Below are 25,672 nucleotides of genomic sequence, written 5' to 3' on the forward strand. Positions count from 1 at the left end.
ACCGCAGCTTTGTGGACGTCCAATTACTTCTTGCTCAAAAATGAGTAGCATCCAAACGACACACAAACAGAGGGAGAGACTAATGTGAGTAATAGTGCTTCTTGCTGGATAGCTCTGTTTCTATATTTAGTGGGTTTTCTCCCCATTTATCTTATGGTGAGTCCGCTCCAGTTTGGCTAGACTATTTATCTTTTGTTTCTCTGGTCTGGTTTTAATCTTGAAGAAGTGACACTCCTAAGAGTAGGTTAATCTAATTGCCTGAATATTACACCACTGATTGCAGATAATACAATCAAGGTGTCATATGGTAGGGCATATTTTGAGTTAAGGTAAGTAAGATTAGGGTGGTTCATCTAATTCATTAAATTCGCAGACAAATAGGCTGCTCATTCTTCTCTCTAAGCCATCATTTTCTCTATTTATTATAAATCCTTTAAAGTGATTACCAACATATAAAATTTGTCTATTACCTGCTTATTCAGTGTGCCTATATTTTCCATTTTATATTTTCTTTCCATGGCAGTAAATTTCTGGAAATCTCTGAAGTTACAGTATTTCACTATTGTGTGAAGCCTTCTTGGATCATATAAGTATGTTCTGGGAAACCTAGCCTTCTCCCCTAGTCCCTGTTCTCAGAGAGACTCAGGGCACTTTGGGTCCCCCTCTAGGGCATCTCCTGTGACTCTCACAGCAGGACCATGAGTCAAACATTATCTTCCCATTTTGCAAATGAGATCATTGAAGTCCAGGAAAGTTCAAAGCTTCACCATAGATTGAGTCAAGATGAGGATTTGGGTCAGTATTTCATACTTTTCCACATCCTATTGCTGGTTTAGGAAGAGAACGTGCTTTTTGTCCCACCGATCACACGTTTTACTTGCTTCAAATTATGATCAAAACAAACCAAGCAACTGCATTTTGCTAACTTTTGCTTTTACTGACTAAGGAACTGGGGAGTTTCGATCCTGAGGGATTTTGAAGGGCTGGTGTGTCATCTTGGCTTTAATCTTACACAAATAGGGAGGTTTGCGGACGTCATAACCACATCGAGTGCCGTATTGCAGACGTTTTGGTGAGTCATGAAAGACCGGGGCTGATTCTGTTGTGGTAATTCAGATCTGAGGTGATGAGAACTTGACCTACGGGGTGAAGGCTAGGACTGGATTGTAAAATGACAGGTGATGCCACTAACAAAGGAAGAACCCAGAGGAGGATCCCAGATGAGATCATGTGTTTGATGTGTGACGGATGCTGGCGAACACAGACGACGCTCATGTGAAACGCTCTTCTTTGGCAGGAAGGGTGTCACACTTGACTTGGGACATGTCCAGTGGGTGATGAAAGGGTGCAAGGACCAAATGTCAGGTGAAGGAGGTACAACCTGCCATGTCCAACTCAGAGTTATTGAGAAGGAGGTTGTTGCTGAAAGATATGAAAATGTAGTAACTATTTAAGAGAATGAAGGAAAAGCAATAGTTTATGAATATAAACACCCACATTTGAGGAGGGAGAAAGAATAAGAGAGAAGATGATGAATGTGTACTTAGAAAAGTGTAAGGGAAAACAGAGTTTCAAGGGAAAAAATAGATGATTTGACACTGCAGAGCGAGGAAAGGAGTAAACATTCAAGTGCGTTCAAGAGCAAGTGGGTTTGCCCCAAAGTAGATCTCTGGGCATCTTGGAGAGAACACTTCCTGAAAAATGGCTGACATCATCTTCAGACTAAGGTCTTAGGCATCAAACTAAGGGCAAGATAATGGAAAGACCACACTCACTCTAAGAATGTGACAGAAGCAGTGTAATCCACCCTGTCACTCTCAGCTCACAGCCCCCTTTAGAATTTGGTAACAGCAAGTTCCTGGGAGCGTGAGCGTTTTGTTGAATTATATCAGTCTTGCTTGTGGTGTTGGAGGTCTGGTGAGAAAAAAGCATTATTTATTGAATAGTAAAGCCAAGAGAAATACAGATAAGACTTGAGGAGAGAGCTATTTAAACTCCTATTTTCTCTGATGAGTTATATATTCATTTTTAAGTGATCATGTAAAATATATAAAATATTCAGTAATTACTCATTTGGTTTAGTCACTGGAAAATTAACTTTTCTCCACTAGTAATATGTAATGCAGTGTTTACTTGAAAGGCTGAAATTAATCTCTAATAATAATGTCTTTTTGTTACATTATTTTTAATATCCTCATCAACATTAGATATTGTGTAAAATTTCCATATTTTTTTCAGAAAGAAATCTCTGAGGATGAAAATGGGTGCCAGACGTATTCTGACTAACCTAAGTACTCTCGGTGCTTTTTATCTCGTATGAGCTGAGTGACATAGAAACACTGCCCCTTCCTTGGAAATAGCTGGAATTTCCAAGAGAATTCAGGCAAACAAAAAAATGTGTTTTTGTCTAATATACAAATTCCTTTCTCCAATCACTCAAATTCTCAAGGTAATTGCCTGATTTTATCTTGGTCCAAAAGGAGTAAATTATCTACTTTCTGGAGGCCAATTAAGTTTTCTAAACCGACAGAGCACCATTTAGCAAATTACCTTCTCAGTGCACTAAAAGACTCACCAGTAACCCAAAGGAGTTAATGTGCTACCAAACAGTGGGAGATTTATTCCCTCATCACTGACGGAGTCAGATGGTTTAGAGCGTTAATGTGGGTTTTTGCGTTGAGCCAATGAGTCACATTTGAGTCACCGTGGGACATGTTGTTAAAGAGTTTGTGTGAGCTAAAGCCGTAGAGGGTAGGAGTTGTGGACAAGGGAGCAGGGCAGTGGGAGAGGGGGCGCTGCACCCTTGAAAAGTGCTATCAGCTATTATCTGAATGGAATCCCTGTACCGTATCTGTATATTTGGCAATGATGGGCAAGTTAGCAACCCACAATCACAGGGAGTTATCTGGTTATAGATTTGTAAAAAGTGTTCTCTGAGATTTTAATGTAGTGGCCATTGGCTATTTTTGTCCCGGTTTTATTTGAGAAATGGAGTAACTTCTTGCCGATTATAAAATGCAATGACTTGGATGTAAATGAACACAGTAAATGCAGCTCCTTGGTTGTAAGCCTTCTCGTGCTTCTCCACAAACTCACCAGGAGTTGTAGTGAGCCCGCTTCACTGTTTGCTCTCATGTTCTGTTGCTCTTGCTGCTCCAAGTGGAGGATCGCCTGGAGCCTCTTCCCTTTTCCCTGTAGGTCGTGTTCCAAGCACGTGCCTGTGTATCGCATGCTGTTCTGCCCACCACATCACAGGCAGCCTGCGTCGTTTAGGGGGCACTGTCAACAGTGCTGACAGGTGTCGATTTACCACTCATGCTTAGGAAGAAATGAAATTGTTTTGAGAAATAAGCAATTCTGTTAAGCACAATTCAATGTTCTTTTCCCAACAAAAATGAAATTTCTTTAAATCTTGTCCAAACTTAATTTCTGTGAAATATTCTTCTTTTTGGATCTGTACAAAAGCAGTATAATCAAGGGGCAATCAGTTAAACGGAGCCTGGAGATCACTTACATTATTTTTACAAGCACATAAAGCCCCCACCCACTGGGCTATTTTCTCCTGAGCAGAACTGACAAAACTCCAAATGAAACGCAGTCTCTTCCTTCAGAATATTTGCATGGGAGCTTCCCTTCCGTGTGCTCAGTTGAGCCAAATCACTGAGCTTTTCAAGTTCATCCAGATGCACATTAAGAGGGTGAATCCTAGGAGCTGGGTGGCATTCCAGTAGATACAAGTCCTGAGCATCAATCTGAGACCGTATCATAATGATTCTTAATGAACATAGAAGTTGAGCATTTGGAACAAAACTGTAATGTGGCCAAAAAAAAAAAAAAAAAAAAAAGGTTTGGCCTCGGATGAATTACTGAGCGTCTCTTTTCGTAAAGAATAAAGGCTCTCTGGCTTCTAACAAAGAGTTTGTGAGCTGTATGGCAGTATTTTGAACAAGGAGGTCATTTATAAAAGCGCTCCTTATGTTTAGGAAATAATTACGGATGCAGCTGCAGGTTTTAATGACTTTTAATAAAGCATGTTATAAAGTGAGCTAGCAGTAAATGTGTAGCAGGTGATCCTGAATCAAGACGTTATAGGACACCGTGAGCTCTACACGCTGGACTGTTAAAGCAATACGCATGTCTATGTAATGCCAGTGGATCTATAATTTTCTAGGATATTTTGAAGGAGAGTTGGAGGCAGGTTAAATTTTAGTGAATGAGATATCAGCTAGCTCTGCTCAACCAGTGAAATGCTTTCCTTGTGTAACTGATAAAGTGAAGAATTGGAAAGCTTTTTAAATGTTTACAAATGTCTACGAATGACAGAACAAGATTTGTGTGTTAATGTACGAAGATACAGTATTCCAATCATTTAAAAATTTTGAGTCTTTAATAAGGAAAGTTGAATGTATTTTGTAGTAAAAAAAAATGCCTTGTTAGAAATAATCTGTGTTCCATACTTGTTTTGCTGGCATTGCCAAAATCCAGATTTCAATGTCAAGTGGTCAGAATGCTGGTGGACAAAGGCACACACAGCTCACAAGTCGCCAGTTTCAGTTTGTACAGGTAATTTGAGGCTGCCTTGGCATGTAAAATGGTACAGTACAGATTCCTTTTAAGGACGAAGCTTGGTCTCCAACCTCAGGAAGACCAGAGTCGGACGAGGCGAAGCAAGGGTATCCAGTCACAAAGTCATCACAAGGAAGGGCTGAGACATCCACGCGGGCTGTCAGGTTAGGAAGCTGACCCTCGGGACACTTCCGAAATGCGTTAAAGGCTCAGATTTAGTTTGTGGCTCAAGTTGGAATAAATAGCCATACATTATGCTTTAATCAATGCTGCTGCTCCAAAGATGGTAAAGGAAAACTGAACACTGTTCATGGTTCCTTCTGGAGCCCTGGTTCAGGGTAAATGAGCAACCTGGGATGTTGAGAAGCTAGAAAGGAGGTGGGCTATAAGTCTTCCAGCATCTCCAGCAGGTGAGACTGAATGTCTGTCGGGGACACCGAGACACTGCTGAGGACAGCAGGGCTTTATCTGGGTGGTCACTTTTAAAATTGTTTCTTAAATAATAATAAACTCAAAGGATGCTGCAGAGATCGCTCCTTGTGAAGCCTCCCCCCAGCTCCCTCCAGTGGTGACGTCTTACGTCATTCTGGTGCAGTACCAGACCCAGAAACTGGTGCTGGCACAATGCTGTCAAGTAGGCTATGAATCTTATTTAGAGTTCATCCATGTTTGTCTGAACTCATTGTGTGTGTGTGTGGTTCTATGTAATGTACCCCACGTGCTGATTTGCGTAGCCATCTCCGCAATCCAGATATAGAATGCTTCATTAACATGATAGAAATTCCTCATTCCAACCCTTAACAGTGAGACCCAGTCCCCAGGCTCCTGGAAACCACAAATCCATTCTCCATTTCCAGAATTCTGTCATTTTGAGAATGTTATGTAAATGATATCTTATGGTATATGATCTTTCGATTCTAACTTTTGTTTTTCCACTCAGCATAACACCTTTGACATCCACCCAAGTAGCTGCGTATGTCAGAAGTGTATCCCTTTTAATTGCTGAGTAGTATTTCATGGTGTAGATGCACCAATTTTTTGGTCCATGTACTGGGTGAAAGATGTATGGGTTGCTTCAGATTCAATAGCTGGAAAAGATGTGGAACAAAAGGATCTCTGATTCACGGCTGGTGGGAATGCAAAATGGCACAACCACTTTGAGTTACAGTTTGGTGGTTTCTTTCAAATCTGAATATACTTTTATCACAAGATCCAACAACTGTGTTCCTTGGTAGTACCCAATTGAATTGAAAATGTATGTCTACAAAAAACCCTGCACACACAGGTGTTTATAGTAACTCCATTCATAGTTGTCAAAACATGGACGCTACCATGATGTCCTTCAGCAGGTAGATGGGTAAATAAACTGTGGTACGTAGACAATGGGATAGTATTCACCACTAAAAGAAAATGAGCTACAAAGTTATGCAAAGACCTGGTCCCCCTGAGTTTCTGGCACTTTGTCTGCAACGTAGTAAGTGCTCCAAAATATGAGTGAAGCAAGCAGGTTGTCTGCCTTCTTAAAGAAGACCTGATACTACATGTAAATTTTGCTCTGCTGTTTAATTTCAATACAATCCCATTCACCTTATTTCTAACCTCTTAGTTTGAAAATCTCAATCTTACGGAAGAGTTGAACCGTACAATAAAACCTGCAGACCCTTCACCTAGACTCACTGCTAACGTCACTGTCACGACTGAGGTTCAGTGTCGTGTTGTTCCATATTGTTTTTAACCATCTCAGACTAGTCATTATGGCTGGTTTTTAAAGGAGTCAGCATTTTTCTAGATTTACTGATAATTTTTTGCTAACTCCTGCTTTTTTCAAATGAATTGAGATGTAATTCATATAATGTAATATTCACCTTCTTGAGATTTATAATTTCGTGGTTTTCAGTGTGTTCACGAGGTCCTGCAGCCATCACTGCTGTCTGAGACCAGAATGCCTTCATCACCCAAAAACAAACTGTCTCTATTAGCAGTTGATCTTCATTTTCTTCAACTCTGAGCCTTTGGCAAACTCTAAACTACTTTCTATCTCTACGGGTTTCCCTATTCTGGACATTTTTTATAAACGCAATCATAAAATACGTGGTCTTTCGTGATTGGCATTTTTTACTTAGCTTAATGTTGTCAAAGTTCACCCACGGTTGTCGCATGGATGCAGACTTCACTCATGTACACGGCTGTGTGCTGTCCCGTTGCAAGCACATACCAGGTTTGGTTTATCCATTCATCAGCTAATGGGCATTTTGGTGTTTCTGTTTTTCTGACTGTCATGAATAGCCATTAATATTAACATTCATATACTCGTTTTTACATGAACACGTAATTTTGGTTTTCTTGGGAATATCCCTGGGGGTAGAATGCCTGGGTCACACGGATTAACAATTTAATTAACAGGCCAGCACACGCTTAGCACTAGTGTGTCCAGGACCGTGAAAGTTGAGGGGAGAAAAAAGTAGTCTAGACAAAGGGCTAATCAAACTGGCCATGCAGTTCAGAGGCTTTTAGTGGAAAGTATGGATTCTAGACCATGTTCCAGACTTTCTGCATCCTCATGTCATCTCTAGAATGAGAGAGCAGTGACTTAGAAGAGCATGTGTGTGTATGTGTGTGTTCGTGTGTGCATCTGTGTATCTGTGCATGTATGTGTGTGTGTCTGTGTCTGTATGTGTGTGCGTGTGTGTGTGTGTGTGACAGCACTCCTGGATGTTCTGATGTCATTTTCTGAGAAGTGTTTGCAGAGCCTTCTAATGAAAGGAAGAAAGAAGTGTATTACCAGTGACCCTCATACGATTTCCCTTATTAAGGGCCCTCGGAGCCACCACTCATTTCTGGTGTTAAGCAACAGGCAGTTCTCAGAGAGATTTTACATGCAGGGATGTCTGGACAAGTGGGCCCCTGTGGGGAGGGAGAGCTCTGACGGAAGCACCCCAGCGGAGGAGGTGGCTCTGTCCAAAGAGCTGCTGGTCCCCGCCTTCCCAGGCCTGGTGAAGACAGATGCCAAGGCATTGAACCATGGTCTGCAGCACCCAAATCTGAGTGTCCGTTGGCTGTGGCCTCTCTCTAGTGCACCTGTCATGGTTCTTTGTCCTCCACCTGCAGCTCTGGCTCCGTGCACGCAAGCTGGAGTTCAGCACCTCGGCCAGGGCAACCCCAGCTCTGCCATTCTCCACACAGCCCGGCACACGCCCTCATTGTGGTCTTTACAATTTTTGTTCTCATCTTAATTCTCCATTCATTTCTCCTACTGGACCATGAGATATGGTTGTGCCTTTCCTGTTTTGTAAATGCCCTGCTACAGTTTCTCCGATTTTTCAAAGGATGTGGATGCCCATGAACTTTGGCATTCACAGTTTAAAGGAACTAATTGGCTATGTGAAAATGAACCCAATGAAAACTAATTAACGTTGAAATTTAAAAATGTCTGTGAATGCTGAATAGAATCCTAATTGGAACGGATCACATGAGCTTAATTGGCAGTAGCTGAGTTTCTGAAATGTGAGGATCTCGAGGTCACAGTGAACTAATGGATATAATTTAAAGGCTCGGTACATGGGTAAGGGCCATTAACAGGGTTGGCCAAAATTATGTCAGCCAAATTGATGCCTTTTAAAAATAAATTTTAACGTTGATTTAGATAAAAGGAAGATTTTCTTTTATTTTTTATAGGTGGCTTCTCTGATTATTTGCCTTGAAAATACAGGTGGCTGAAAGTATCAAAGCTGCTTTTGCTACGAATTGATTTTTTTAGTGAACTTAATATTCTTTTAAGAATTAGTACGCAGCCTGCAGTATTAGAGAATGGCAGAAGTACACTTCCTGTTTGGTAATTAAAATGTAAATTGCCAAGTTGGTTCAAGTAACATTTTCAGTGTCTTGATTGTGGGGATAGTTTTAAACGCGTACATTAAATATGGGCATTTGCTGTGTGTCAATTGTCTTCACCGAGGCTCTAACAACAACTAACTTTCTGTGTTTGTACTTTTGAAAGGTGGCTCTTAGAAAATGTAAGATGACCTGTGTGGCCTGAGTTACATTCCTGCTGGAGGCACTGGTGGGGGGCTTCCGTTTTCAAGGAAATGTGGGGAACGAGAGATACATGAAGCAGCCCCCCAGATTCAGGGAGCTACGTCCAGAGTGTGGAAAGGGTGGGATGAATGACAAGCCTTTTCCAATAAACAGAAGGCAAGAGAGACGACAGCTGAACGGGTTCATGAAAAATACCAACCAAGTGCCATGCGTGCCCTTTTCAGAGCCGGACTTCCCACTTCTCTCTACAGAGCTGCTCGGCTCTGCTGGTGACACCGTGTTCTCTCTGTCCCTCCCTGTCTGTACGACTGTCCCAGTTCCTTCCAGTTCTTCTGTTTCTTTACTCCGCCAGACCCGCAGGCTAGGGATCCGGGCAGGGTCACTGGCTCTGTCTTCTGCCTCTTTCCTCATCTTCCGTCATCGCCTGGCTTCAATCCTACCTCGTGTCTGTCTCTGACTCTGGCTTCTCCCCTCCACGGCTGTGCCCGCAGCCTCCTAATTGGTCCTCTGGCTCCTTCCAAACCCATGCCACTCTCGGAAGCATTTCCTAAAACACAAACCCTGACCTTTCCACGCCCTCACCTCTGAACTTCAACGACAGGGTGACTCCTGGGCCACATTAGCAGAGCTGCTCCCAGGCTGAGCCCACCTGCCTCTCCGGGCTCACGTGCGGTCATCCCCTCGGGTCACTCCAGAACGGCAGAGCCAGCACCACACTGCTGATCACCTTGCGTGGCGTAGCTGATTTAATCCATGCAGGGCCCCTAGCAGGTAGGGGACGGCTGTGCTCTCCACCCCACAGAAGGAGCCGCAGGTTGCATGTCTGTTAGACTGGGGACCCAGATGACGACCATGGCCACGTAGCCAGGATTCAGACTCACCTCTGTCCTGCTCGCAGGAGCCTAACGTCTGGGTGGTTCTTCCCTCCCTCCCCACCCACTTCTCTCTCTTTTTCTCTCTCTCTCCCCCATTGTTTTCTTGGACTTCGTGATAGTTTAGATAATTAAGATAATTACGCTGCTTACCAGCAGGCAGCGATCAGCAGGCAACTTAGCTCGCTGAAAGGACTTAATTCGAAGGGTGTGAAAACGGATTGTTTACAAAGTGTGGGTAGAAGATGGGGAAACAGCCAGAGCAAGTGGTGCCCTCCTGGAGGTGCCTGCAGGGGCAGAGGGTGGAGCCTGGGAACCCGACCTGCTCCCAGGGAGGGCGACTCTGTGGACAGCGCCTGCCAGGTTCTGTGTTTGCCTAAAAAGTCACTTTGCCACTCTGAGGACTTCGCAGGCAGGGGACTCGAGAACAAACGGCCCAGACTCTCTTCCCCAGCCTCCCGTTTCCTGCTGGTGCCTCTCACTGACTTCATCCAAGCAGAATCCAGAGGAAGGAAGACACAGTCTATCAGGTCAGCGTCCTGTGGCCAGAGGCGAGGGGAGAGGTGGAGGTCAGGATTTCTGAATACGGAACTACCCTATAAATAGGTCACGTTGTTACAGTTACACAGACAGTATCGTGCCAGCGTGCCAGCGTCTGGCTCTGTTTGCCACTTCCCCTCAGCGTGTTGTCTACGCGCCTGGGGTTCAGCCTTCCTAAGCGCAGCACAGAGTCCCCTCCTAGTGATCCGCCACCTCGTGGGTGGACCCAGATTGCGCCCAGTGACCAGACGCTGTGCACAGTGGTCGGGGAAAGCCCCTGCCTGTGCCTCCTGAGGACACGTGAGCTTGCTGGGTCAGAGGTCTCCACATTTTTAATTTCGTTAAGTGCGGGCAGACTGCTGTGAGCTTTCGCTCTCTCCGCTGGTGCGTGAGGAGCTCCGCTCTCTCACATCCTGGATAGCTTCAGTGCTGCTATTCTGGTGGTAAAGGTCAATGCGGTAGCACTTGTATGTGTCCTTCCATTATTACTGACACATTACAGAATCTCTTCGGTTTTTTTCAACCATTAAAATCCCATCTGTAAATGGTCTGTTTATAGTCAGATGCCAGTAAATAGCTTAGCAGAATGACAAGCACCGTGTGCCACACCTTGTGGTCTCATCACAGGTTCAGCAGCCCCTTGCCGTCGGCCACTGAGCAGACACACAACACGTGCTCACATGATAGAAAGCGACGTGCCGCGCTTCGCTGTCTGTACGTCTGATTTCTGCCACCCGTCTTTCGAGGTGGCTTAGCAACCACAGGCATCATGTCAACGAAATGACTCTCTTAAGCTGTCAGTCAACTGGCTTCTAAAATAACCAGACTGACAACCTGCTCTCCAGCTGCTCCGCGTGCTCCGTCCGCCCCCAGTTCTTCTATCCTCCTGAAGGGCACTGGGCTCCAGAAGGAGCTCCAAGCGCGGGGCTTCCTGGGAGGACAGCAGGTGCCAGGAGGGCCCAGGGCCCAGGAGGCTGACAGCACCGCCCCTCTGCCTTCTATGGAAAACAAAAAAGAGCAAAACCAATGTATTTATATGTGTGTATGTGTGTATATATATGAAAAAGCCAAAGTGAGGAAACCTTAAAAAACACAGTTAATCTGAATGTTAACTACTGTTTATTATTACGTTTATCATAAAGTTCCCCGTTAAACATTAATTACCATATAATTTGCTCTCGTCGTGTGATGAATATTCTGAGTAAGTACCTAATAATTATGCATGTCGTATCCCACTTAAGTACCATTTAGTCCAACTTTAGTCTTCGGACCTGCAATGTTCAAAGCAGTGTTACAGGTTTGTTAAGTTAGTTTGGTGCTAACACACACGCACACTCACTCTCATAGCCTCCCGGGCTCTGTGGTCGAGGGATTCCCCTTGGAGCCTGGAAGTCCCTGGTGAGGGAGGTGTCCTCCAGATCGGCACCCCCTCTGCGCTCTGCTGGGGCTCCTGGTGCAACAGGTTTTATTTCTAGAGGCACATGTCGGCTATGGGACAGCTCTGAAGGTTCAGGGGGCCGGTGTAACCTTTCTCATTGATTGGCTGGCCTTCTACACCCCAAAGACGCTCACTAAGGCAGGTGACCCATGGCAACCCGACCCTACAAGCCTTTCTTCTGGCGTTGGTGAGTCTGCGGTGAGCCCTGTCCCCCCAGCCGTGCTGGGCTCAGCCCCACTCCAGAGTCAGGCTGGGGTGGTCCTGTGTACCACGTGCGGTGTGCCTGCCGGGGGCCAGACTGAGGGGCGGCAGCTACCAGGGTCTCGTCCTCACAGTGACACGTGGAGCACGACCAGCCAGCCAAGATCACCCTCCTCATGGCCCCAGTTGGCCTTCTGGTCACTGCGAGTCCACTGTCGGCCGGCAGGGCCAAGTCCAGCAGGCGCGGCGGGAGGGGACTGCCCGCAGTGGGGGAGGGGTGGGGGCGGGAGTGTTTCCTGGACGACACTTCAGAGTATCGTCCCTCCCACATCTGATCTCTGCACGAAAGCAGGTCATCGCGAGCATCCTCTTTTATTGCAGACAACGTAAGTGAAGACCAGAAAGATGAAATGTCTCTCCCGGTCACTCCAAGTAGAAAGGCCAAGAAGCCGACTCACTCGGAGTCCAAAGCTGCTGTTCTTTGCATCTGTGTCACAGCCTCTCTCTGGCCCAGCTTCCAGACCATGAGTGTATTAATTCTGGAAGAAGACGCCATACTCCTCTGAAGATTTTCCTTTTCAGAACAGCTTTCTCCTTCCTGCCAGTCACCGTCAGCATCCTTTTATTGTCCAGATGAATTCTAACTCTTGGATACTGTCACAATAATCTCCAGCTCACCATCACAGAAAAATCTATTACCACAGCTGGGCAAAATGTTTTAAATAATTTCACAGCTAAGATAATTCAGTACATGTCTGACCAGTTTGCGCCTCAGTGGGAATCTAGGAAGAAAACCTTGAAACACCTGGGAAGTGTGCACGGTGGTAAAATGTACACACTTACTAAGAACTTCAGTCCTTTCTGAGTTTTGCTTGAGTTCTTGGAAATTTTAAGTATTTTCCAGGCGCTAGTTTTAAAGTGGTGGTGGTGGCTTTTACTTCATAGAAATCAAAAGGAAGTGACTTGAGGATTTCTTTTTCTTTATTCATGAAATAGAAAAGAGAATATTTCTTACTTGGAAAAGGGGGAAGGAAGACTTGAAACTGAATTAAGTCTCACAGTGCTTCCGTGAGTCAGACTGGGCCTTCTGGTGTAATCTGAATTTGGTCAGTTTTATGAAAATCTGCCAGTACATGACATAATTCCTCCTTTTAGCGAGACATGATCTGAACCATGGAAAGGCGAACCTTGTATCTCTGTTAAACCACTCTTAGGAGATGTTACCTTTAGTTGGATTTAATTTTTTTTCTCAATTACATATCATTTTCTCTCTTCTTAAAACGAATATGCCCATAAATATTCATATTTCCAACTTTTTACAGTAACTTATTCTAAATTCATGTTGAACATACCTACTGAAAATGAAGCGCCCTTAAGTGCTCCAGCAATTAAAGGAGAGTCGAGACTCTGACTTCTGTCCTCAGTGCGGTTATAAGCCACCCTCAGCGATGAGATAAACACGGCAGATGGACCTCAGAGAAAAGTGCTGGGGTGAACGGGACACGAGAGGAAGGACAGGGCTGGGGGCTGGGGCAACTCTCGCTGTCTGTGCCACCCGTGTGAGTCCTGTCCCCAGTGTTCGCTCATCTGGAAATCAAAAGGTAATAACAGTAGCCTTTCAGGAACGTGTCACGATGACATAAATGAGTGAACTGAACACGTGTACAAGTGTCTGTCCTGCGAGTGCTCTCTGAGCTCTGTCGTTTCTAAGCGGCGGAGTTCATACGTTCTCTGTCGTGAAGAGCTGGGGACACCGATGCAGCCAGGGGGATGTTAGCAGGTGTCTGGTCTTCCCTCATACATCCTTATGTTCTTAATATTTACATGAAAACGTTCTCTAGGAGTCATTGTAAATATAAATATAACTATATAAATTCTTGAGTTTTCACCTTAACTAGAATTAGCATAAAATGTTTATACTAGTTTTCATCTCTGTGTATTTCAACATATGAAATATAATTACAACCTTTTCCTTTAAACTATTTCACAGAACATGAAACGATCCGAAATAACTGGCAATGGGACATTTGATCTTATTACATACTCACAAAATTGCAAGAAAAAAATAAAAACAAGTGTTCCCCAAGTATCTATTTTATCTCTTTAAAATATTTTGGACATGATGAAAAGAAGCCCTAAGTGATTACTGGAGAAAAGAAACTAATTCAGTATTTCATAAAAGAAGCACTTACTAGGCACACATCTAAGCAATTAAGCCAAGAAACAGAAACAACATAGTGATTTTTAAAAAACTTTAGGCCAAAAGTTGGAGCCTCATTGCTAAATGTAGGCGTGCGATTTACAGCCACACACCCTTTTACAGGTTCTTTGGTCCTTTTGATGCTCAGTTTCTTAGTCTGCAAATTAGAAGCGACGTTTGTTTCTGACACTAACCATCCAAGGCCTCTTAAATTTCCAGTGAGATGAGGCGACTTGGGAACCTGTAAAGGGCTGTGTCGGTGAAGGCGGCACTGTCACCGTCACACGGTCTTTATCAGGATGGTGAGTGAACTGCGAGGTGAGCACCCCTCCTCTAGCGATGGGAATGCACACGGCGTAAATGGCACCTTCCAGGCAGGAGGCTTCTTCTTAAAACCCAAGGACGTTTCAACCCCCACCCCCAGATGCCGTCTGTCTTCATGCACGTATTTTATTTTCTAACTAACACGCTTTGAACATCGGTGGCATCGGTGGCATGTGCTGCTAGGGGACTTTTAAGTCCCTGTTGAAGGTTGGCTCAGGAGTGACTGTGTGGTCGTAATCACCGATTTCTGACTTCAAGCACCAGAGCTTAGGATTTTAGAGGAAAATACTCAAAGATACTTACACACTCTCCAAATAAATGTATTTTGGCCATACTGAAAACCTGTTAATATTAAAATCTGGCACCTTCCCCCGCCCCTTTTCTCCCTTTAATTGAAGTACAGTCAGGCAGAACGTGTCAGTTCTGGTGCACAGCCTTATGTCCCAGTCATGTGTGAACATACATATGTTCGTTGTCATATTTAAAATCTGGCAGCTTAAAAATAGAATGCAGAAGAGGTTTTGAGCTGAACAGTTGTGGGACAGACATCGCTGATGGTTTCACTTGATCTCTCATTTTAGTCTCATAACATCTCTGTCGCCAAAATCCACGCGGACTAACACTTTATTATTGAAACCTGGCGTTCCCTAAGTTCGTGCTCTGAGCCGGAGCCCTGAAAGCACTCTCGGCGTGTTCCTGGTGGGTTCTTCTCCTCGTTTTGCGCTGAGCAAGTCTAGCCTTAAAGACGTCCACGTGCCCTCCCGCAGGCCGCTACAGCTGTTCTGACAAGATCCCCATCTTCTTCAGATCTGTTAGCTTGTCCCTGACGGTGTTGTCATGGGCTTGAAAGACCTCTTCAGACTTAACTTCCACTTCACAATTCCTGTCTTATTCTCCAGTCTTCTACTGAATAGTTTAGCTTGGCAAGCATGTTCTCATTTTCTGCCTTTGGGTGTTGTGCTCGCGCCTCAGGAAGCACCGTCATCTTTGGTTTGGAGTGTCCTCTGCCTCCTGTTCCCACTGGATTTTGGTAGCGACCCACTTCATCCATCTTCCTTTCTCCGTAGATTCCTGGTTTTCTTTGCTTTGTGTGACTGACATCTAACGCTCATTTGTAGGTGTTAAACTAACCTGGTGGCAGTGGGGAAGCCCCTCTGGGCGGAGGGTCATCCGTCCTTTGCTGGAGGTGTTGGGAAGAAGCCACTGTCTGCACGGCTGCCTTGACTCTGTCAGCTCTGCGGAGCTCCCAGGCTCAGGGCGTGGAGGAGGCCAGCCCCTCTCTCCTCCTTGCCTTTTAGGTCCTGCATGGTCTGTGTGCCCCTTCCTTAAGGGTTCCAGATTCTCCCCATCACAGATGGACTGGTCTTCACTCATTGGCCTTCCTGCCCTGGTCCCAGAGCTTCTTCAGGCCAGGTAGGGGAAGGCCCTGTGGCTGTCCCTGTGGCTGTCCCTGTGGCTGTCCCCGAGCAGAGCCAGCACAGAGCTCCAGCCAGGCATGACGGTTGAAGAAGCACCTCCTCCTTGGCTGGAGCTGCTGACGGACATGCGGTTGGCGTGGAGGCCGGCTGGGGCGCTGTCCACCAAAGACTTGCTAACGAGTCATTTGAAGTCGTAGGGCACAATGACAAGGACATGGGTCAATGATCAGTGCCACAAAGGTGAAAAGGTCCCCTTAAAACATCTGCACATGCAGAAAGGACGATTTACAGTTTAACCGCAAATTAAGAATGAGTGCCCAGCCCTCATGCGCTGGACGGAGCGTAGTTACCTCCGCTTGGCTTTGCGCTTCATCTCTGATTCACTGATCTCCTTAAGATCTCCCCTTCTCTTCCTTTTCTTTCCTTTTCTTTTCTTTTCTTTCCTCTTCTTTTCTGTTCTTTTTTCTTATGGGCAGGAAGCTCAGCTCATGAGATCTCAATGACTTAGGTATTTTGAATTCCATGAATCCACGTGAAGAGAGCTGGGACTCACTTTACCCGTTCAGACCGATGCGCGGCTCTTGAAAAGACAGACTGTTGGAAAGGGCGCAGGGTTTGAAACATGGCGGACGACACGGAGCAGCAACAAGTGACCCGCGTTGTAGGAGCGCCGGGGGCTCTCATCAGGCTCAGCCTGGATGAGCGAACCTGCATGAAAATAGAAACGACAGAGAGCTTCGAGGCAGGTTACGTGCTTATGATCAACATTTGAATATGATGTTGGGAAATAAGGAGGAAGCTGTGACAGCTATAGAAACTGACGAGGAGACACGTGAAGAGATACGTAAATCGACAAGATGGAATATTCCGATGCTCTTTGTTGGGGATATGCTGGTGTGCTGGTTGCCCCACCCCTGAGAGTTGGCTGAAACAAAGAATTTGTCCTGTGTGGAGAATAGGAGACTTTGTATGATTGCCTCTGTAAATGTAGAAGACACTCAAAAGAGAAACGTGTACATTTCGATGTTAAGAAATGACCAAGCATTCTTCCATTCCTGAAATAAGTCGATTTGCAGATAACTAGCAAATTCCTAAGCTAAATGGCATTTTAATTTTTCTCCATCCCTTCCAATAAATGTGATCACCAAGCTGCAGAAAAAAAAAAAAAAAAGCAAGCAAGCAAGCAAGCAAGCCTGTTGTGTTGCCCGATACGTGGACTCACTGGATGCCTTTGAGGTCCTTACTTCTCCGCTGTGATGAGTGAGATCTAAATTCCGAGTGCTCAGGGGAGCCTGTCTTGCCTGAGGGACTGCTTGTGAGCACACACTTCTGGGTAATTAAACTGTCCTATTCCAGCAACACTTCCAAGGATGGAGTTATTACTGGTTGAATTCTCAAGAATGTACCAGTTTCTATCGCAACATTTTGACCCTTAAGGAAAGTTCAGAGGACAGCCAGTTTCACTGGTTCCACGCAGACTTTTCCCCTTTCGGTAAATCTTCAATATTAGTTGCTTCACTTCTACTAAAACTAAAGGCAGATAGATTACTGACCATTTCAAATGCCTGGTGACTCATGGCTGATAAAAGGAACAATTTACTTCCCGTTTTAAACACGACAGTTAAGGTTTTGACCAGGAGCTATTTCCAGTCTGTGTGCTATTCCTCTAGCCCTCCCTACTGTTTCTCCTTTTAAAATGAAGTCAGGGATTCAGGGAAAATGCTTACTCTTTGCTAACGAAGTCAAAGGTAGCTTATTAATATCTTAGTATTTTTTATGAAAAGGATATATCTTGCTTCCACAAAATAACAAATTTGATTATGCCGTGAATATCTGGGCAGTTGGTTTGGATCCGACCTGTAGAAAATCTGCCCATCTTCACCTCCACGTTCTGCCAAACGTGGGCTGTGCCCAGTGCTCTCCAGGCGTCACCCACTTCTCAGAGCTCAGCGGCAAGTGAATTTCTCCAAGAATTCTAGAAAATATTGTCACTGTTTTGAATATGTGCATTTCTCCACTTGCAAAAAGCTCACACCACACTCTTTTTTAAATATTATATGATATAAATCTGCTGTCTAAACACTACCAGAACTCTTTTTCCTTTGGTTATTCAGAAAACCCTTATAATCTTATGGTTGTCAGGTAATGCTGAGTTTACCTATTCCAACACTTTTATTTTTGAGGATAGTTAAATTGAGACCAAAAAAGGTGTCTTTACCCTGGTTTTACACAGCTAGTTAGCAGTCACACTAAGACTAGAAGATAGTTTTGTCTAATTCATCATTCTGTTGTATCATCGCCAACACTCCAGAGGGGAAAGCAGTGATGTTTTACCAGTGAAAGGAGAGATAAACAGTCAGTGGACTAAAAAACAAAATAATAAGTGTAATTAACTGAACACTATGTCCATACCCAGGCTTTATTTTTTATTTTTTAAACTTTTTCTTACTGAATGAAAGATTCTTTAAACTCTATAGTGCTTTATAATTCTCAAAAGTTTCACACACATGATCTCATATAATCCCATAATAACCCCCCCGATATAATTCTCTCCCCCTAAATCGCCCCGCCCCCACTGCCCCGCTGGTAACCACTAGTTTGTTCTCTGTATCCATGAGTCTGCTTCTTTTTGTTTTCTTTACTAGTTTGTTGTCTTTTCTGGATTCAATGTGTTTATTCAGGATTTAAAAACAACGTCTAAGGGAGCCCTCCTGCACCTTTAAAGGCAGGTGTGATCGGCCCTTCTTACTGCCGGCCACACTGAGGAGCAGAGGGCGGCTGCCTTCGCAGGTCCGAGCCCGCAGGCAGGAGGTCCAGACGTCTGCAGTCACAGCGAAGGCCCGTGGTCGCTGGGCACCGCATTCCTTTCCTGGGAGATGGGCTCACGGGCTGTACTTTGACTGAGTGCTTAGTATTCCTTCGACTTTGGTGGACTTTCTGCTTTAAATGTCAGTTCCATTGGCACCACTCTCTGCCGTGAGAGACCAAGACAAAACCTCGAGGCACTGCAAAAGTGCCGTGGTCCCCGCACTGCTGATCCGATTTTCCACACGTGCATCTGGATCTCACCATGGAGATACACGCCACTTACAGGCTTTTCCCAGGCTCGGCTCCTAGAGGGCCGGTAGGCGAGGGGAGGCCTTTGGCCAGATTCCTAAGTCCTTGGCAGAATAATTTTAGGGCCCAGATATGTCATCTTATTTTCAAAACCACTTTTCTTCTGCTTTCTTTAGATTGACGCCTGTTTCTTCTTGGTGCCACATTTTTCTTCAATCCAGCTGGATGGATTTTCTCATCAAAGAAATCCCCCACCATGTTGCATGGGTCAGTGGCTATTTGTTTCATACAGAAAATACAGACTTAAATTTCTTATCTGGTTTATTTCACACTTTGCAGGCAGACATTTTTCGTATTCTTATGTGTACAGTAATAAAAACCTCATTTTGGAGTTTGAGCAAAATACACTGTACAGTTGGTGAGCTGCAGAACCCCACTGAGCCAATTTGTGTCATTGAGGCGAAACCTAAAACAAACAACCCAAACCGTGTCCTTTGATTGAATTATCTAGATTGCCAGACCTGCTCTTTCCAAATAACTGTATCTCCCTTTGTTTTGCTGCTTTGTAAGTAAGGTCCAGTGTAGGGAGGAAGCAGGTGTGGCCGGGAGGCGTGTGGTCCACAGGCAGCCCCAGGCCATGCACAGCACAGGGGCACTGACAGCATCGTTACTCCTGCCTGACTCTGGACACATCTGTGAAAGTGGGGCCTCAGGAGATAAAGCAAATAAGACTTTTTTTTTTTCTTTTTTTTTTTTTACTTTTGGGGTCTTTTTTTAGATTGAAGTATAGTCAGTTTACAATGTTGTGTTAATTTCCGGTGTACAGCACAGTCATTCAGTTATGTATATATATTCTTTTTAATATTCTTTCCATTATGGTTTATTACAGAATATTGAATATAGTTCCCTGTGCTATACAATAGGACTTTGTTGTTTATCTATTTTATATCTATTAGTTAGTACCTGCAAATCCAGAACTCCCAGTTTATCCCTCTCCATTCCCTTTACCCTGTAACCATAAGTTTGTTTTCTATGTCTATGTGTCTGTTTCTGTAAATAAGTTCATTTGTGTCACATTTTAGATTCCACATATAAGTGATATCATGTGATATTTGTCTTTCTCTGTCTGACTTACTCCACTTAGTATGATGATCTCCAGACCCATCCATGTTGCTGTAAATGGCATTATTTCACTCTTTTTTGTGGCTGAGTAGTATTCCATTGTACAAATACACCACAGCTTCTTTATCCAGTCCTCTGTCGATGGACATTTAGGTTGCTTCCATGTAGCAATAGCTAATTCAAGTCTTTTAAAGGCAGCACCATCCAAAGCTTTCACAAAAACAGCACAGTGAGTGTCACATCCGAGTAGGACCACTCATCAGAGTCAGCCCTTCTGCAACCCTGACTCGTGTTACAGGTGTGGCTCGTGAACAGGTGTGTGGTTGCCTCATCTCAAACTTTCAGTGATGAAAATGACATTTTCTTGAGCTTATTTTACTTATGGTTGTCATATCTCTAGTGTATTTTAATTGTAATTAAGTGCATTCATTTTCTAAGTGTGAACATTAGTAACTATGGTTGCCATTCATCTTTTTGCTGATGTTTTCATTACTGGTTATTTTGCTTGAAATATTTTTGAGCAATTGGAGTTGTCTCAGCCACAGGTAGGAGGGTGAGAGCCTCACAATTAGTGTGGCTCCAAGGGGGTGACAGGTGAGGAGGGATGACAGGCGAGGAGGGGTGGCGGGGGAGGAGGGGTGGCGGGGGAGGAGGGGTGGCGGGGGAGGAGTGTGGCGGGCGAGGAGGGGTGGCAGGGGAGGAGGGCTGACGGGTGAGGAGGGGTGGCAGGTGAGGGAATGCTTGGTAAGGTCAGGCGGCTGGAAGGAACATTTTCCAGAAGCAAAGTCCCCCCAGTTCCCTTCCCACAGATACCCAGGAGAAGATAAAATCTGGAACATCAGATTGCCCTTTGTCTAAAGCTGAGCTTCCATAATTAAGGCTTTAGCTCCCGTTCAATGAAAGGTCAGGGTGCTGGCCACACGGGAGGCCTGGAGGGGCAGGCGAGCGAGAGGAACGCCAGCCTGAGGGGCCCTGACAGGCACCGTGCCAGTGGGAGTGCTGTGCCTGCCTGCGGGCTCCCACATCAGCACTGTCCACCCGCCAGGACCCAAACTCAGGGAGACTGCCGGGAGAGCGGCCGTGCCCCCGGCAGGACAGGATGGGAGCTGTGGGGTCCACTTGTGGAGGCGGGGCTCAGGGAAGAGCAGCCCTGCACCTCCAGGGATGGTTTGCTTGTTAATGTTTTCTTCCTACTCCAAGAATTATGACCGGGAAACCTAATTAAGATCGTTTTCAGGTGGAAACAGTGAAGCATATAATCACAGGTGAATCATTACTGGTCACGGAGTAGAAAGGTGACACTTCATAGAGAAATATTTCTCCATTTGGGGCTCCAAAGCAGAGATTACAGCCTTCATAAAAGTGAAAATATAGCTTCAATCAGAGCTTAAATTCTCTCCTGGTTGAAAATGTGCTCTGAGCATCCACCAACATCCTTTCTGATCTTCCAGTTAATGTGGAAGATGGGATCCTCCTTGCAATAGGAAAATGCAGTGCATCTAATTAGCTCGTGTGAATCTTTCATTTGTTTCATTATTTCTTAAATACTAAAAACGAATGGGACGCATTCTTTAGCCTTTTATCAGCAGTTGTTAAATCACAATGCAGACGTTTTCTGACCTACAGGAATCGTGCTCACAAGAAAACGATCTACAATCCACGTGTGCCAGGAGATGGACTGTGGTGGTGAAGAGAGAGAAAGGAGAGAAAAATGGAGAAAAGTGCCTACTGTGGTTTATTATTGTCATTAAGTGACATTGAGAAGTGGGACATTGTTGACCCAGAGCCCCTAGTTTTGCTGCCAGAAGGTTAAGGTTCTAGTGAACATGTGATTCCTTATGTTCCTGGCATCATGACAGTCAATCATGCTTTTCCATAGGGACATCAGCACACTGTATATTTTATAGCAGCTTTATTGAAACATAATTCACACACACAGTGTACACCTGCTTAAAGTGTGCCCTCCACTGGTCTTCAGAATACACCCTGGGTTGTACAGCCATCCATCATATAACTTTGGAGCGTTCCATCACCCCAGGGGAACCCGGGTACCTACAACAGCCCTTCCCAACCCCTCACTCCCAGCCCTAAGCAACTGCTAAGCTACCTTCCGTCTCTACAGATTTGCTCATTCTTGGCATCTCAGATAAATAGAATCATACGATGTGGTTTTTTTGTTTTTGTTTTTTTTGCAACTGGTATTTTCACTTAGTATAAAGTTTTCAGAGCTCATCCAGCTGGACATGCTGGTATCTTGAGAGTTTTACTATCAGATGCTCTGGGCAAATGCACTGTGAGTCATTCTGAGGGACAGATGCACAGGCGTGGTGGACAGACGTTCACTTGCGCCACGTGGATGCGAATGGGAGGGAAAGAGTGGCAACGTGGATGGGAGTCTAAGGCACTGGGTCTCCTTCCAGCTGTGTTCTGCTGCTCAAGGCTTGTGTGACTGTGGGTCGGTGTCTCCTTGGTTAAAGATAAGAGACGTAAGGGCCGTTTACCTTGCTTCTTTGCCCTGCAGGCAGCATTCTGACCAGGTAGCATTGTCTCCACACTTTTTTCTCTTCAGTTCTGTGACCCAGGTAGAATTCGGGTCTGGTGCTGATGGGTCTGGGTTCCCATTTCTGTCAGCTGCTCGGTTTTGTATTGTACCTTTAGATGACTATTTGAGCTCAAATTCTTGAAGCAATGCTATGAATAGCTTCCAATTTATTTCAGTGCTTCCTAAAACCTGTTTTAAATGGGACCTTACTGAGACTTCGTTTTCTCCTCTGTTTTTCATAGCTGATCTGACAAAACATGTCTTTGTAAATCTTTTCAGTTTAGAAAGAATTTTGCTTTGCCTCCTCACTAATGTCTATTTTTAAAACTTATTTCCAAAGCTCAACACGAGAAAAGTGGTATGAGTCAAATCTGTTAACTTTCCACAATTTATTTTCAACGTAACACAAATTAAATTGAAATGTGCTTCACACGTCACAGGGCTTATTCATAGTAGGCCCTCAGAATGATTGTTAATTTTATGTGTCAAGACCGAAGTGCCCGGGTAATTGGTCAAACATTATTCCTGATGTTTCTGTAAATGCTTTTTTTCCTGATAAGATTATGCATTTAAATCTGTAGACTTTGAGGAAAGCAGATTGCCCTCCCTAATGTGGGTGGGTGTCATCCAATCAGTTGAAGGTCTTCAGTGAGAAAGACTGGCCTCCCTGAGCTGGAGGGAATCCTGCATCTGATGGACTGCTGGTCTACCCTGCAGATTGGAGACTTGCCAGCTTCCACAATCATGTGATCCAATACCTTAAGATCAACCTGTGTGTGAGTACACACACACACACACACACACACACACACACACACACAGAGGCACACTCACACACATGTGCACCTCATTCCTTAGGTTCTGTTTCTCTGGATACCCCTAACTCACCCTCTTAGTGATGTGGGCTTACTCCTCTCTTCCTCCCATCGTGGCAAACCTCTGGTCCAGGTGTGTCCTGCTCACCTTCTCAATCCTCCCTCCTAACACAGTCCCTGCACAGGGCAGGAGCACAGTCATGTTTGTTGAAAAAATAATTAGTCTTGTCTTATATTCATTTTTATTGTACTCCTATTTCTTTGTCCTTTTTGACCAGAATTTTTATATTTATCCAGCTCAGTGACAATAAGTATTCATTAGTGATGTCCTTGATGCAATGAAGTTTTAAAAATTATCTCACGAATCTGGAAAATAGTTGGGATTCTGTTCAGTATAATTCTGAAGCCGCATCTAGGTCCTTTCTTGTGGAATTGGTAGTCGTATGTGGTGCGTGAAGAACTGCCCAGGCACCTTGGTGCCTGCATTTAATGTGCGTTTGAGTTTATTTGTATAGCACTCACAGAGGTGACTTGAAATGACTCGTGGCATTCAGAGTAGGAGAAGACATGGGATTTCTGACTTTAATTTCCAGTTAAAACAGGAATTGCTAAGCCAACACTATTTTTTGTGACATGAAGTCGAGTGCCACATACCTCTTCTTGATGAAAGTCTGTTATCCTGGAAAATGTAAACCCTGAGCTGAGAGTGCCCATCCCCCCACCGCTGGGAGCGCACTGGCGTTGGCTGCCCCACCAAATGTGCTAGAACGGCACGAGTCATCTGTCATCAGCAACGTTGGCCGCCCTGGGTCACGTTAGGTAGATGGTGACTGCTGCACACCATCCACTCTGAGAGCATGGTTTTCTACTGCAGGTTGTGACAAATCTAGTCACAGAGAGCAAGAAGTTTAACAGGGGACGATGATGACCATGGTGGTGGTGCTGGTGGTGCTGGGGTGGTGGTGGAGTGGTGGTGGTGCTGAAATCTTCAGCCCTTTCTCTACCCCTTTCTTCATGAGAAGCAGAATGTGTTTCTGCATATAGTGAACATGAATGTACATGAATATGTATGTTTATGGTGACAGAGGCCTGACTTATCCACCGACGTAACAACTTGCTGTTTAGTCAGTCTGTTCTCTTCCCGAGAACACGGTGCTCTGGTTTTCACGTTTACTTACCTGAGCAGAGAATGAGTTCAGAAAACAAACAATTCAGCTCATCAGTGGGGGCTCAAGAGGGCTCTTTGTCCAGACCCCAGGACAACGATCCCCACAGAAACCTGAAATCCAGGCAACCAGACACTCGACTTGTATTTCCCTGAGGTGGAGTTTGTCGGGGACCTCAGCCAGTGCGCCACCAGAAGGACTTCGTTTTCAGACCACAGGATTTTTTTTTTAATGGAAATAGTACAAATAGGCACCACTCTGGCTGTGTGATCTCAGAGATACTTAAAGCCAAACACTGTCTTACACATTTTTAGTTTATTTCCACTCCCTTTTTCTTTTTTTCTGCGTGCTATTTTTGCTAAGTCACTGAGTTTTTTCCAACTTTGTCCTATAGTCCGCAGGAAGGTCGAGGTTGTCAGTGTGCTGGCCACTGTGGCTCCCACTTTTATGCCAGCCCTTCTCATGCCTCCCCTCAACTCTCGTTGAAATGTCAGGCATCTTCCAGACCACGTGATGTTCCCGGTGCTTTCAGCACGTAATATTCGTACTAAAAATAAGTTTGGTTTCTATTTCTGATTGAATTTTTTCTTATTCCAATCTCTAATGGTGTCTCTATTTTTCTTGCTTCTATTAGGAAAATGGTGGGAAAGAAACAGACTTTGGAGTCTGACTACTTGGGTTGAATCTTTGGTCAAGTTGCTTCTCTAATGTCTCACTTTGTGGGTCTGTGACATGATGCAGATTTTTTTTTTTTTTTAAGTCAAAGGATTTCATCAGGCAGAGCAGCTTACATTTTCATCTAATAGAAGCACATCAGTGTTGGAACAACTTTTTACATGAGGAAAAACTGCATCTAATCTAGCGGACACACATCACCAGTAAAAGCGAAGAGGGCGTGGAGCTGTAAATCGTAGGTCTGCAGCTGAAATATAGTCAGTTCTTTAGATGGATTAGTTACCATATTGTTTTTCATGTTTAAAAGTCGATTGCTTATTCCAGTTCTTTTGAATAAAACATAGATTTTGCCTCTGAAATTGATTTAGTTTTATTTCACGTTTTCCCCAGTGGTAGTTAATTTGTGATGAAGAAAGGGTGCGATGACTTGGGAAATCATTTTCTTTATTTTAGAGCCATATTTCGTGTGCAATAATCTACACCTAGCACGTAATTAATGCCCAACAAATATTTTTATGACTCTGCTGCAGTGCTAACAGCCATATTGCGTTTTATGTAAACTTAGTGTTATATCATTAATTTGCCAGCGATACTTTTTCAATCTTTCTATAAACAATGTCAACAAGTGTTTTCATGCTCTGTCTATTTGGAGATGACGCCGTGAGTGGAAGTGAAGGCCAGCACTTCCCTAAGCATCGCTC

General features: G+C 44.5%; 1 protein-coding gene and 1 pseudogene across 1 annotated transcript in view; both read left to right on the top strand.

The window, feature by feature from the left end:
- The window catches only part of SNTG1 (syntrophin gamma 1), a 357,912-nt gene that overhangs the window by 7,754 nt on the left and 324,486 nt on the right, over window positions 1-25,672 (top strand). The window lies entirely within an intron of this gene.
- Window positions 16,076-16,664, top strand: LOC105095917 (U6 snRNA-associated Sm-like protein LSm3; annotated as a pseudogene).

Source organism: Camelus dromedarius, chromosome 30 (assembly GCF_036321535.1).
Source record: "Camelus dromedarius isolate mCamDro1 chromosome 30, mCamDro1.pat, whole genome shotgun sequence".
NCBI lineage: Eukaryota > Metazoa > Chordata > Mammalia > Artiodactyla > Camelidae > Camelus > Camelus dromedarius.